General features: G+C 40.2%; 1 pseudogene; it reads left to right on the plus strand.

Moving 5' to 3' along the window:
- The first annotated feature begins 11,464 nt into the window (after positions 1-11,464).
- LOC124597691 lies at positions 11,465-11,582 on the plus strand (annotated as a pseudogene).
- Positions 11,583-14,086: the final 2,504 nt, after the last annotated feature.

Consider the following 14,086-nt stretch of genomic DNA (forward strand, 5'->3'; position numbering starts at 1 on the left):
TCTGTTAAGGAACATATCCTTGTTAATTTGTCTTTTATGAATGAAATGACCTATACACCTTCATTTTATCTCCGCAGTTATCCGTCCAAGTCAAAATTTGTGCAGTTCAGTGACGTGAAGATGTGTGGGCTACATGCAGTTTTTCTTTCGGATCCATTCTTACTGCTGTAACTCGAGGAGTTCCGTGCCGTGTTCGTGATGATAAAGTGATAACAGGTGATAGAAGAAAGAGAGGCATTGTAGTGTTATTTCAGCTATACCGCTTTTTTAATTCATTCAGAAAATCTGAATGAAGGTTGTTTGTTTTCCTCACTACATCATTTATTTTCCTCACTACACCATCACGAGCCACGTCAGGTTCGCTATCAAAACATCGTACGTGGTCGCCATTTTGTTGAGTTTTTTTCGCTATTAGGATATGAAGCAAATGCTGTACTTCAAAGTTCAGGACGATACCGGTAACCTTAAAACAGGCCAAAATTGCATCTTTTTTATAGAGGTGATGACGGCAACAGGTTAATTCTCAGGTGACAATATGACTGAACTGTAATTCCCTCTGACTATCCTGATTTAGATTTTCCCCGATTTTCCTAAATCGCTCCAGGCAAATTCCGGGATGGCTCCTTTGAAAAGGGCACGACTGACTTCGTTCCCCATCGCTTCCTAAACTGAGCTTGTGCTCCGTCTGTAATGACCAAGATGTCGACAGTGTGTCAGACTCTCATCTCACACCCTTCTTTCCTTCCGAACTGCACAATTGCTGTACCGAGAGAACTGCATAGTTTATCGTCGCAAAAACGCCTCCCTTTTTGTCAGTGTTTGCTTTCAAATGTGTATGTTACGGGAAATGGCTTCCACCTTGAACCAATATAGTTTTCTTAACGAGGAGTGTATTAGAAATATGTTGCAGTTCATATATTTTGACGACTAATTTCGAATCGACTGGTTCATTCTCAAGCCAATGGACTGGTGCCTTAATGTATTAGTTTTTATGGCATCATTGTAAAGGGGGAAAAATTATACTAAAAAGTACTGTAGTGAAATATATGCACAGAAAAGGACAGAATTCCAGTTAAAAACGGGGAACATTATACTGAAATCTTCTCTTATTATTTAATTACAATATCTTTTGTTTTAAATAACGGCCCATAGCCTTACTACGGATGCGTGGCGTGAGGCGCCTTAAAATGTAACACTTTACGTGACCTATCGAAATGTTAAACATCCCAGGGTATCTTTGATAAATTTAGAAGCATGAGAAAATACTATTATTCGTGGGTCTCGAGTGGCGAAATATTGTTGTACCTTCGTCAGGAAACGCAAATTATTTATTATTTTTTACCTCAAAATATTGTCTTTGAAATTGTAATCGACCGCCGTTAAGCGGCCTATTTGAATCACAGACCTGACAGTCCACACATTACAATAAACACTGCAAATGCCTTAAAGTTACTAATATGTTCCTATAAGGCCTGTCAAAGAGAAATTATTTGTACACTCTCAGGCGTTTATGCGTGAGAGAAGTTGTGAAAATATTAAACGAACTGTTACGGCCGGTAATGGCGGCCGACAATGACTTTTGTTGGTGCGATCTTTCCGCGCTTCTGCTGTCACTGAAAATAGGAACGTTACTGCTTCCTGCATATGAAAAGACTGCCTACTTAAATGAAACAGTAATAACTCTTACTGTAATATATTTTAACGATTATTAAATTATTACAAACTTACGATGTTCAATGGCCAACCGCTGCGTGCATTTCAGAACAAGAGAAACCTAAGAGTGAATTCTTTGTCCTTGTACAATGATTAACAAATAAAAACTTTTCATTCTAATTACGCAGAACTATAAGTTCTGCAACTGTGACAGATCTGTAGTGCACTCTTCATGAAATAAAAGCGTTTCTGATCCTACATCAACGCAATGTTTAACTGCATAACAGGCTTCTTCTTTAACATTCATACACGTTTCGGTAAAGTTTCACAACCGTCAGAGGATTAGTTTAGTTTCTTAATATCGCATACTGTTGCTCATGTAGCCGTCGCCTGCAGTACGTCTGTCATCTTAAATTTTTATTGTTTTCTCGTTGTCACGCTTCTGTGGCACTTTACTTGCTGACAAGTGCTGAATTACTGTTTATTAACCTCAGTTTCCGTCTGGCTATAAGCCAGCAAACTCATATGGTCAGACGTTCCGCTGCGAGTTTCTTGGATGGTAACTCACTCAGATGCACTGAAGATGGCTGTTTAAGCTGAAAACTGGATATACAAGAATAACAAAGGGATTGGGACGGATTTCTGTGTTCCTATCCTTCCTTAACTGTTTACTAATTATTCACTTCAACAGGTGGATATTTCCAAATAATGACACAATGCGTGTGAAGTTAGTATTTCACCGCTGTATTTAATACTGGAAGAGATTTGGCACTGAAATTGAAGCAACAGTTCAACATTTTGGTTTTCTATTACTCCGCTCAGCTATAACTAGGAACAGATAGTCAATATTTTTGATTCTATCCGAACCATATTTTGTAGATTATCATTGACCTAGAGTATTTCGTTTGCAGTTCAACGAGTGAATTCTGTTGTGAGCGATAGAGCTGATTGTAATTTTAGGTGTGGCCACGATGTGACTTCGAAGAAAGTTTGGCTTTTCTGCGAACATTCTCCTTGTCACTGGTAACATCCCCCACCCTCCCCTCCGCCGCCTGCCTCCCTACCACCATCCCCAGTCCACTCCCGCCATCCCCATCGAAGACTTCTGGCTGGACGCCCCTTCCGAGAATTCTCATCAGTTCGCTCCACGCTCTGGATTCCTTAACGATCTTCTTCCACGAAAATAGCGCGGAATCTCCCGTTACTGTAATCTCCTCAATTTGTCATCGGTGGTGTGGAAAGACAGGGAGTGCTGCTGTGAAGTTCGACGCCAGTATAGATTGAATGGTAGTAGACTAGCGGAAGCAAGAGCAAATATTCGGCGTGAAATTCTCACGAATCATCCTATTAAGCACGCAGCTGTAATAAGAAAAGCAGCCAGGTTAATAAATAAATTCAAAGGATAGATCAGGATCACCTTAAAAAACAGTTCTTTGTATTTGTGATAATGATGTTTTGAAATCAAAATTTCTATTTTTCTACTCGGTGCGAGACAGTGGTGATTGATTTTTTGGTAAGAAAATTTATAAGAAAGTTTATAAGAAAAGTTTCCAAGCAGTTACCTTTATTATGTCACCTCTTATGCTGTGACTGATTAGAGAAACGGGGTAATATGTAATATTGTAAGTAGGCTGTTTATGTTTTCTTATTGGCAACGTTACGTAGCGGTCTGTGTGAGAATCACTGGCTGTGCTGTGTGCAGTCTGTGGCTAGTTTGCATTGTTGTCTGCCGTTGTAGTGGTGGGCAGCGGCAGCTGGGTGTGAACAGCGCGTAGCGTTGCGCAGTTGGAGGTGAGCCGCCAGCAGTGGTGGATGTGGGGAGAGAGATGGCGGAGTTTTGTAATTTGTCATGAACTGCTATATATATTATGACTATTAAGGTAAATACATTGTTTGTTCTCTATTAATATCTTTCATTTGCTAACTATCCCTATCAGTAGTTAGTGCCTTCCGTAGTTTGAATCTTTTATTTAGCTGGCAGTAGTGGTGCTCGCTGTATTGCAGTAGTTCGAGTAACCAAGATTTTTGTGAGGTAAGTGATTTGTGAAATGTATAGGTTAATGTTAGTCAGGGCCATTCTTTTGTAGGGATTTTTTAAAGTCAGATTGCGTTGCGCTAAAAATATTGTATGTCAGTTTAAGCACAGTCTTGTATAAAGTGTTCAAAGGGGACGTTTCATATGTCGACCCTTAGCCGAGGATACCTCACTGGAATCTTCTGATTTTTTTCTTGTAGTTTGTGTAATTAGTGTAGCTATTGTTTATTGCTAGCGCGTAATTGTAGAGAGAATCTCCTTTATAGTTGCAGACTTTCATTGTCGTACAGTAAAACAGTTGTGGCACGCATGTAGATTTGCACCAAGTATTTCACAGATGCGCTTGCAATTAACTACATATTATTTTCAGTGCTATGTTAATGTGTTCTCTTATTTTTGCTCTTCAAATTGTGCTTTTCTGTGTTATCGTGTGAAATATTGTGACAATAATGGCGTGTGAAAAACGTAACACTAGGCTCCAAAGTAAACTGAGAAATAATAGTGACGACGAGCGTAGCTTGCCAGCACCACTGTGTAATGAATTAACAGACGTTCAAAGTAGTAATTTGGTAACTGTGCATAGGGAAATGGAGCGGGCTGCAAACAATGGCGTAGACAGTGAAACAGGTAGTGAACAGGGAAGCATTATCGATCGATCGCTCGGCAACAGCTCACCTCAGGAATCCGAAATGACAGGACACAATTTTGCAAATACTGTAGATTCAGGTTTTGCGTCCTCACCGTTTTTTCAAATGAGTCAAGACACATTTCCCGCTTGTCAAAATGTGAATGTTGCCGGTGCAAATTCACTGCCGAAAAGCACTGAGGAACATGTTTCAGACACCAGTGCATTGTTATTACAATTAATGCAACAAATGGAACAAAAGCTTGAAAAGTTAGACACAATGGAACAACACCAGAGACAAACACAGCAACAGTTAGACACAATGGAACAACACCAGAGACAAACACAGCAACAGTTAGACACAGTGGAACAAAATCTCAAAAAGTTAGACACAGTGGAACAAAATCTTAAAAAGTTATACACAATGGAACAAAATCGTCAAAAGTTAGACACCACACTTGAACAAACACGTGAAGATTTAACTACTGAGTTACATAACATTGAATCGAAATGTCAAAAAGTCTGTAATGACGTAAAAACACAAATTTGTGAGCATTTTCAACCAATTTTTTCGCGGCATGAAAATGCATTACAGAATCACGAAGCAGCCATAAAAGAACTGCAAACCATTGTTCATGAAAATCATGAGACCTTGTGGGCTAAAATTGACTCGGTTGCATCTACCGATTCGGTTACGCAACTTGCAAAAACTCAGGAAAACTTGAAGGACACAGTAGATTCGATTTCAACACAAATGGACACTCTGAAACTTGGTTCAGAAAAACACACTGAGGAAATGTGTTCACTATCGGAGAAAATAGCCGAACTTTCGGGTCAGGTCACTAACTTATCTACAAAGGTAGATGATGATCTGAATGACACAAGACCTGTAGCCTTCACTGACACAGAAGAGTATGAACAAATTAGAAAATTCAAACAAAATCAAAATCAAATCAATACACAGTACAAAAGAGAAATCCGGGAAGTACAAGATCAGTTGACGCAGGTAATACAAGAATTACGTATTTCAGAGGACACTCGCTCTCCAACACGGGAAGAGGGACATAGAAATACGGAAAAGCCGCAAAATAATAACACAGGGCATTTCGGAAGTTATGAAAGAAATTGGCAATGTGCACCGAATTTTGAGATGGAACGGCAGACACGACCTAACAATGACCGATATGCGACTCGCCGACATGATGATTTTGACTATAAGCTGTTCATTACTACACGTAAATTCAAAACATTTAAGAATTCTGGCAACGACATTCATCCACAAGCATGGCTCCATCAATTCTCTCATTGTTTTCCTCCCAACTGGTCGTTAGAACACAGATTAGAATTTATGTGTGGCTACTTAGAGAGTGAACCAGCTGTAAGAATGCGATCGGTCATTCACGATTGCCACAGTGAAGGAGAATTTTACCATGCCTTCCTCTCAGCATATTGGTCTCAAGCCACACAAGACCGAGTAAAACATGGCATCATAATGATGAAACATTTCGAACAATCTGAATTCTCCAGTCTTGTGAAATATTTTGAAGACATGTTGCACAAGAATCAGTACCTGTCAAACCCTTACAGCCCCTCAGAACTCATCCGCATTTGCTTAATCAAATTACCTGAACATTTACGACATATTATTTTAGCAGGACGTTGCAAAGAAGACACTGAGGCTTTTCAGGGACTGTTACAAGAACTGGAAATTGACACTGACAATCGGGGAACACGGAAACAGGAGCACAACAATTACAGGTCACATCTGTCACAATTCCGCGATGAAAGAAATAATAACTGGACACGACAAGGCTATTCTCACAACACATATCGTGACCAAAACAGACACCACCCGTATGACAACCGTTGGCAGAGTAGTAATAATTACAGGGAAAGAGCACCTCTCCGCAGTAGTGACTATCACAGAGACAATCTGAGAAACAGACAATTTGGGAACCAAAATAATTATTATCAAGGGAGACAGAATAACTTTAGACGCAACGGTCCAGCGCGCAGTTACGATTCAGGGAGAAATTCTCCACCACGTGACCGACAAGAAAGAAACTATGGCATCTACCGACATGACGACAGACGATATGATCGTAACGACAGACCTGAATTGCATCAGAACTGGCGGGATTCAGACAGAGCAGGGCCCTCTCGAGGAGCTGAATTTGTAGAAGTTAGGTCTCCAAATCCCAATAACGGCGCGCGCCAACAACGAAACAGACAGTGACTCGCACCGCAGGCAGCCACCTGCGCCGGCTGGCTCAGAGAAAATAACACAGACGCTAACCTTGAGAGAAGATTTAGCATTCCTTACCGACGTATAAAACATGACAATTGCTTTTCAGTTGAAACTCTGCGTACTAGGAAGAGTAAAGGTTTACCCCACATTCCACATGTAAAACCGTTTATTGAAAGATAATCTGCTTTTTAACTTTGTCTTTGCCATAAAACGTTTCACTTCACGTTACTAGTATGCTTTAGAAACTGTTACCATGCAACAATGTTTGAAGTTAAATGTCCAGTCAAGAACCAAGAGAACTTATTTAAACAGAAAGTACGAATGCATTGTTATTGCGAACAGACGACACAGTGTTATTGTGTGTGTACATTCTTGCTTGTTAGTTGCATGATTACGTAACGACTATAAGGCTCACATACTTAGAACATTTACCAGTACTGCGAATGAGATTTTAATGCAACATTTTGGTTTACTTGAAAATACATTCTGAATTAAAGTACTTTCTGTGAGATACCAGATGACACAGTGGTTAGTTTATGTGACAGCTACACGATTTTATCACGACGCTACTAATGAGTGACAATTTACAATGTTGCTTTTGCGGTGTTTCTGTTTTATATCTTCACAGTTTTTCTGAATTATTCTGGAAAGTAAAACATGTTTTAGTAATAACTTTTGTGCTATAGCTACAAGGAGACAGCCTTTTCCGTAGGACAACAATACGTTACAGCATAGTACTTTCCTCATCACGGCAATAAGCGTAATAACTAAGATATCTATACGCAAAGCATTTCACTTTTGTTTATCATGAGGTAAGTACATTGACTTCTGCAGAACTTAGCTTTCGGAGGACGATAATTACGACACTTCCACAGAATTATCTTACAGCAAGACGCACATTTAGCGCTACAGGACACGCATTTGAGTGATTAATTTCGTACTTAAAACATTTATTTTTAAAGATATTTGAAGTACAATGATACAAAGGTTTTGCGTAATAATTTCATTCCATTGTTGTAATCTGTAACACCTGAGGGTATAATTACATTAATCCTCAGGGGGATACACGCTTACTTTGTGTACCATGTGTTTGGCAAGCACAAGGAGCACTAGCTAATATGGTATTTGCTTATACAACTTTATACATCGGTACCATATTTCTGTAACACACAGATTACACAGCTATCTGATCATTTAACTGAGAGATAAACATTTTTTTTTCTACATCAGTGACACATGTTTACGCAATTTCACAGTTGGGTAACTTCACACTTATGAAATTGTATTTTGTCTGTACTTTGTGAAATGCTTATATTTTTCCGGAACCATTGTGATACCATGAGAGCTTTGAACGATGTATTTGGTATGGGATTATGATTTTTAAAGTGCGTTTGAGGCAGATGACACTTTTGACATGAGCAGAGAATTTTTTTTAGGTTTTGAAATTATTGGAGGAAGCTACGACGATTTTGAGAGTTGACTGAGGTGTTATGATGATATTATTACGATGACTATGTGTATTATGCTGCTGCAGTATGTTTATGATCAGTAAGCTGATGCTATATGAGTTATTTCATTATGCTACATATCTGTAATGATGCAATATTGAAGAAGTGTCGACGAATAAGGTAAGGAATAATGAATAGTGGTTAGGGACTCTGGTTTGTGAAAAAGGTTGTTGGAAACCAAGAATCGTACTTTAAGAGTTATGAAATGTGTGTATATGCGTGAATGTATCACAATGCTGGCGAAAATTTTTTGAACGCTGTTATATTTATAGGATTTTGTTTCTACAGATTTGTAACCCAAATTCTTGACCTGTGAAATATTTTTATATGAGACTGTCACTGTAGCGGAAACTGGTGTCATAAATATTTCGGTAAGAAAGTTAAGTGACCACCTGCACGTAATGCGTCGTGGACACCCAGCTGGGCGACAGTCGGCTGAAAAAAAAAAGCCATTAGCGTGTGCCTTTCAGAGGTACAGGTAGAGAAAAAAAAAGGGAGGCCATAATCCTCGCTATTGACATTCCTTTGTAGAAAGCATCGCAAATACGACACGCTCATTACTTGGAAAGATACTTACATCTGCACACCTGATTATGACAAGCGTCTTTCTACGAGAGTTGAGAGAATTTCTACTAACTTATGAAATGTCACATGACTATTGAATGCCATTTTTATGCTTTGGTTTGCGTAATTGCTTATTTCATTTGATATCTAGTTTCCAGCTGTGTTGCAGCATTGCTTTTATAAAATAAAATGCATTTGCTAATGTGAACACTTTCTGTCAACAGATCTATTAAATAATAATTTTGTGATCCACATTCTTCAAAAAAGGAGCACTTGGAAAGGAAAGAACAATAAGAAGGGACTAGTAACAGTAACTGCATACATAATATTCTTTTCAAGTACATGGTAATATTTTTTTTTACAATAAGTTGTTGTGGTGCACCACTTTAATTACATAGACATTAAGATGTGATTATACATTTCCCTTATCTGCATTGTTGTCTTTACTGTAATATTTTTCTGCTTGAGCGTTGTCATGTTTAGATATAATTTATTGCTTTTGCTTCTGCTGTTTGCCAGTCATAGTGCTACTAAATTTCACTTTGTATTACTCTGTTAAGCTAGTTTTACTACTGATTTATTTTTCTTGTTGCTGCACATTGGCTCATATTAGTTGTAATGTTGCATCGCTTGGTAATTTAGATTTACTATAGCTTGCTTTGCAATTTTCCATTTTTTTTGTCATTGCTGTTTGTGTTAATATGTTTTGTGCTGCTGCATTGCCTCGTCCCTTAGTTTAGCATCTGAGCTCAGTAGATTTAAGTTAGCTTAAGAGGGGGTAGACTATATAAGAAACTAACTATGATGAATTAGAAGAAATGCATTGAGAAGATATAAGATACAGATTTGGCAAAAATTAGTATTGTGCACTGAGAAATAATTATTTTGAAAGAAATATGAATAGAATACAGAAAGCAGGTATAAATAGGACTTTTTGGGAATAATGACGAATGAAGGGAGATCTCCAAGAAGCAAAGAAAGTTTTGTTTGCAAAACACTGCAGTAAAACAAAACCTGTCCTTTCCTTGTGTTATCCCACTATGTGTTTATGTACCCTTGTTTATTTGTCTTTTTCCTGCCTTTATGTGTTTAGCTGATGTTGTTCTGTTGTAGAATTTTTCTAATACTGTGTTATTTACTTTGTAAAAATGTTTAGACATTATTTATTCTGTTTTGTTTTCATGCTCATGTGTGAAGTTGATGTTTCGAAAGTCATTCTGATCTTTTATGTATGTACTCATGTCATAATTCCTGTAACACTGATGTATATGTTATTTCGATTCTTTTGTAAAGCCCCTATTACTACAAATGTTATCTTTAATGATGTATTTTGTACCTTTGTAATTGTATTCTTATGTTATAAAATTGTAATTGACACCAGTTCATCAAATTAAGTAACTTGTAAGTTACATTTCACTGCACACGTTTCTGTTGGTCATAGTATATGGACAATATGTGAGAAGTAGGGACTGTTAGTGTTTGCACGTGTGTTAATAATTCTGCAAGGGACTGGATAACAGCATTGCTGATTCTAAGGACAATTTCAAAAACTTTGTGAGTGCACAAGTGGTGGTTTATGGACTTGCTATATTGTCCACAAGACTCTTCGATGGTGATTGTGCACCTGGACAGTTGCAACAGATGGCTGCTGGCCGTCTCTACAAGTACTACAGTGGGTCTACACTTTTGCTGACTCACCAGTACCATTATTTCTACAAGGACTGCAGTGGGTCTGCACCTATGGTGGCCCACCAATACCATACTCTCTACCAGGACTACAGTTGGTCTGCTCTGTGATGACCTACCTACCAATATTCTTCAAAACGTCGAATGACTCTGCTGTGGGTTTGCTCTGTTGTGGCCAATTACCTGTCAGCATGTCAAGAGTCAGCACTGTCTTTCCGTTGGAAGGACAACACTACTTCTTCAAGACTGCATGGAAATCGACTGCTTCCATGTGCATTGTCTTTTACTGCTCTGACTTCGAGAAAAGAAACGGCAGTTTCACTGTGATGAATGATCAGGACTGTCTTTATGGACTGTGAGAAAATTTTAGCTTTTGACCAACATTGTATTAATAAGTGTGTGCATTTGATATTTTTCTTACTGTAATTATGAAAAATTTTTTCAAATCTGTATTGGCCAGTGCCCAAAACAATTTGTAAAGTTTTTTGTGGGGAGTATGGGGGCTATGTAAGTAGGCTGTTTATGTTTTCTTATTGGCAACGTTACGTAGCGGTCTGTGTGAGAATCACTGGCTGTGCTGTGTGCAGTCTGTGGCTAGTTTGCATTGTTGTCTGCCGTTGTAGTGGTGGGCAGCGGCAGCTGGGTGTGAACAGCGCGTAGCGTTGCGCAGTTGGAGGTGAGCCGCCAGCAGTGGTGGATGTGGGGAGAGAGATGGCGGAGTTTTGTAATTTGTCATGAACTGCTATATATATTATGACTATTAAGGTAAATACAGTGTTTGTTCTCTATTAATATCTTTCATTTGCTAACTATCCCTATCAGTAGTTAGTGCCTTCCGTAGTTTGAATCTTTTATTTAGCCGGCAGCAATGGTGCTCGCTGTATTGCAGTAGTTCGAGTAACCAAGATTTTTGTGAGGTAAGTGATTTGTGAAACGTATAGGTTAATGTTAGTCAGGGCCATTCTTTTGTAGGGATTTTTGAAAGTCAGATTGCGTTGCGCTAAAAATATTGTATGTCAGTTTAAGCACAGTCTTGTATAAATTGTTCAAAGGGGACGTTTCAATATTAACCAAGAGGGAACGACAAAAATGGAAGACCTGGAGAGAAGTGGTCGGCTTGATACGGGGCAGGTTGGGGAAAGGGAGGCAACGGCCTTGCCGCAGTGGATACACCGGTTCCCGTGAGATCACCGAAGTTAAGCGCTGTCGGGCGTGGCCAGCGCTTGGATGGGTGACCATCCGGGCCGACATGCGCTGTTGCCATTTTTCGGGGTGCACTCAGTCTCGTGATGCCAACTGAGAAGCTACTCAACCGAATAGTAGCGGCTCCGGTCATAGAAACCCATCGTAACGACAGGGAGAGTGGAGTGCTGACCACACGCCCCTCCTATCCGCATCCTTACCGCGAGGATGACACGGCGGTCGGCTGGTCCCAATGGGCCACTTGTGGCCTGAAGACGGAGGGGCTTCAGAAATGGGATGAAAATTCTGTGTAAAAGAATACCAATGAGAAATTCGCTGATAACACTGGTGAACGTACATAAGAGTGCAGGTCTTACTGAATCCAGTAAATAGTCGATGAGCATACAGTGAACGTTTTCACGACCGGAAAGAGTCAGTGAAACTAGTAGCACCTCTGAAACTGTCCAGGCAGCTCTGGAAGAAACATTGGAATGGGTAAGTTCCATGGAACGCGACCGTACAATGGTAAGACTTACTAGCAGCCAAGACTACTATCAGTCTCAGTGTTAACCGAAGACTGTTAAGGAGCATCAGAAAATATGTTACTAATAAAATTCGCATGTAGATTGAGGAGCATGTAATTGATGAAGAGAAGGGATTGTCTTAGCTTGGAAGCAAAAAATGAATGACGGACAAAGGAAAGGGCATATAAAAAGGTGATTAAATAGGTAGGGAAAGAAACTTCCTGGCAAATAAAAAGTGTGTGCCGGACCCAGACTCGAACTCGGGACCTTTGTCTTTCGCGGGCAAGTGCTCTACCAACTGAGCTACCCGAGCACGACTCACGCCCCGTCCTCACAGTTTTACTTCTGCCAGTACCTCGTCTCCTACCTTCCAAACTTAACAGAAGCTCTCCTGCGAACCTTGCAGAACTAGCACTCCTGAAAGAAAGGATATTGCGGAGACATGGCTTAGCCACAGCCAGGGGGATGTTTCCAGAGTGGAGCAGAGTGAGAATCTCACTCTGGAAACATTCCCCCCCACCCCCACCCCCCCCCACCCACCCCCGGCTGTGGTTAAGCCATGTCTCCGGAATATCCTTTCTTTCAGGAGTGCTAGTTCTGCAAGGTTTGCAGGAGAGCTTCTGTTAAGTTTGGAAGGTAGGAGACGAGGTACTGGCAGAAGTAAAGCTGTGAGGACGGGGTGTGAGTCGTACTCGGGTAGCTCAGTTGGTAGAGCACTTGCCCGCGAAAGGCAAAGGTCCCGAGTTCGAGTCTCAGTCCGGCACACAGTTTTAATCTGCCAGGAAGTTTCATATCAGCGCACACTCCGCTGCAGAGTGAAAATCTCATTCAGGTGGGGAAAGAGAGTATTCAAGGCTAAAATGACTCTGCTGGTATCATACATAGGTGATATTTAATATTCTCTAAATAGGGAATCACATGCTAGTGTATAATCTGGCTTCTCGCTAACGCTTATCACCACGCCAGATGACGCAGTGCATAGCGTGGGAACCATTGACCTGGACCCCTCCTCTCCTTACGGCATCTGCCGAGGCTCAAAGTATTACGTATTCGGTGTCCGCGGCAGATCGTGAGCTTTAACCGAAGGGCCACGGTTCGATGCCCAGCCGGATCGGAGATTTTCCCCGTCCGGGGACTGGGTGTTGTGTTGTTTCGTTCATACCATCAGAAATGGCATTCCACTGTTGAGATGGCTGTATGGGTACGTCCCAAAAGCCAGATGAAAAAAACTGCATATTTCTGTGCCACACGTAGCAGTGGCAATATAAAACTAACACTAGCCCAGCAAACTTAGTAATGGCGTTTTTTGATACTTACACCCTGCGACAACACGATGATTATAGGGGTGTTACAGATATTCTGAATGTTTCTCTCAGTAAAAGTGTGTATTGTAACGCTAGCTCCTGTGTGCTGAAAAGGACAAAGTTTTTAGACATTTGTTGTAGCTCCTCAGATCCACTTTCACTCTGTAATAATTGTGAATTCACTGACAAATAGTTATGGAGCAACTACAATAAACCGTCAAGGAATAAAGAGCACATGCTCGACATAATCCTTAAGTGAATACTTTGTTGCCATATTAACAAGAAACATGCTACTGCAGAAAAGTCATAAAATTTTTTCAACAATGGAAATACCTCATCTTCTACTATAACGTAAAGCGTTATTACCGACAGATTTGGTGAACAAGATGGGCAGCAATCTGCGGTTGTTTTCTGATGATTCTGTGGTGTACGGTAAGGTGCCGAAGTTGAGTGACTGCAGGAAGGCACAAGACGACTTGCACAAAATTTCCGATTGGTGAGATGAATGCCAGCTAGACCTAAATATGGAAAAACGTAAATTAATGCGGATGAATAGGAAGATCAAACCTGCAATGTTGGATACAGTATTACTAGTGTCCTGCTTGACACAGTCAAATCTTTCAAATAACTGGGTGTAATGCTCCTAAGCGATATCAAATGTGAGAACTTTGATAGGATGGCGAATGGTCAACTTCGGTTTATTGGGAGAATTTTAGGAAAGAGTGGTTCCCCCGTAAAGCAGACAGCATATAGGACG

Source organism: Schistocerca americana, chromosome 2 (genome assembly GCF_021461395.2).
Source record: "Schistocerca americana isolate TAMUIC-IGC-003095 chromosome 2, iqSchAmer2.1, whole genome shotgun sequence".
NCBI classification, from domain to species: Eukaryota; Metazoa; Arthropoda; class Insecta; order Orthoptera; family Acrididae; genus Schistocerca; species Schistocerca americana.